Below are 1,952 nucleotides of genomic sequence, written 5' to 3' on the forward strand. Positions count from 1 at the left end.
CACTTCAGCCTCCCAAAGTGCTGGGATTACAGGCATGCACCACCATGCCCGGCTAATTGTGTATTTTTAGTAGAGACAGGGTTTCACCATGTTGGACAGGCTGGTTTCAAACTCCTGACCTCAAGTGATCCACCGCCTCGGCCTCCCAAAATGCTGGGATTACAGGCATGAGCCACTTCACCTGGCTGAAGTCATATTTGAAATCTCTGTAAGACCCCACCAGACTGTATTTGACCTGACTTGAAGTTTGTCTGACGCAAAAAAGCCTTTTCTCTGGCACATGTGAGGCAATTGTTTAACTTTGTGGCTGCTTGAAGTGGTGGACTACAGTTGAGGCAAACAATACATTTAAAAGCTTAAAGGGAAAGCTGGCAAGTGAGATGACCATATGGCTTGTGAAAAGTTCTGACACATTCCTGGGTATCTAGAAAATGCACAAGGGTCCCACTCTCTAATAAGAGAAACTCTCTGTGCCTAAATGGCTCTTGCAAACACTATGGTTTTTGCCAAAAATATTCTCTTCCTGGGATACTGGAATGCAAGTATAGGCTAGGAAGAGGACACCAAATAACCAGTCCCCTTAAAAACCGTGGGCTCTTAGTCTCCAGTGAGCCTCCCTGGCAGACAATGTTTCATACATGTTGTCACAACTCGTTGGAGAAATGTTTTGTGCCTGTGTGATTTGTTTGGGCAGGATTCTTGGAAGGCTGTACCTGGTTTCCTCTGAACTTTGCCCCATGCACCTTCTTTTTTGTTGTTGTTTATTTTGCTAGGCATGCTTTCACTGTAAGAAATCACAGCCACGTGTATGACTATATACTGCATCCAGTGGTTTACCCTAGAGAATCACTGAGCCTGTGGTGCTCTTGGGCCTCTCCAACACAGGCTGATTGGTACACTAGAGAAAAAAAAAGCAACCAATAGATACCATCCCTGAGGAAGTCCAGGCATTGCATTTACTAGACAAAGATTATATTAACTGTTTTCAATGTATTCAAAGAATTAAATAAAGCTATACATGAAGCACTAAAAGATAGGGTGACAATTATGTTTCACACCATAGAAAATGGTAATAAAGTTATAAATCATAAAAGAGAACTAAATAGAATTTCTGAAATTGAAAAGTAAAACACCAGCTACAGGTATTGATCGACTTACCACCTATGTAACTTACTACCATTTGACTTTACGACCACAATCGCTAGCCACGACTGCTCCGCGTCTGGCAGTGCAAACGTTGCCCAGCTGGGCGTACGACAGTGCGGACCAGCTTCTGGCAGCACTACCATCTTCGCGTGCACCATTTCAACTGTACATATAGCCTACTCAACTTATGATCAAATCGTGTTACGACCGGTCCACGGTCCCGACCGTGGTCGTAAGTCGAGCACTAGCTGTAAAAATTTACTCGAGGGGTTGGTATTTGTTTCCTAGGGTTGCCAAAACAAGTCATCTCGGTGGCTTAAAACAGCAGAAGGTTATTTGCTTACATTGCTGGAGGATAGAAGTCCACAGTTAAAGCATCAGCTGGGCCGTGCTCTACTTGAAGGCTCTAGAAATTATCCTTCTTTGCTTCTTTCTAGCTTCTGGTGGTTGCTGGAAATCTTGGGCTTTCCTTGGCTTGTAGCTGCAGCACTCCAATCTCTGCTGCTGTCATCACTGGCTTTCTTTACTCTGTACCTGTGTTCAAATCTCCTTGCTCTTATGAGAGAAACAGTAACTGGATTAGGGCCCACCCTAATACAAAATGCCCTCATCTTAATTGATTACATCTGCAAATACCATATTTCCAAATAAAGCCACATTTACAGGTTCTAAGGAAGAGGGCTTTGAACATATCATTTTGGAGAACATGATTCAACCCACAGCAGTGCTGAACAGCAGATTTCAGCAGGTAGAAAGATTCAGTGAATTTGTAGATTGGTCAATTGAGATGATCTAGCCTAATGTTA

The sequence above is a fragment of the Cebus imitator genome, unplaced genomic scaffold, assembly GCF_001604975.1.
Source record: "Cebus imitator isolate Cc_AM_T3 unplaced genomic scaffold, Cebus_imitator-1.0 Scaffold434, whole genome shotgun sequence".
Lineage (NCBI taxonomy): Eukaryota > Metazoa > Chordata > Mammalia > Primates > Cebidae > Cebus > Cebus imitator.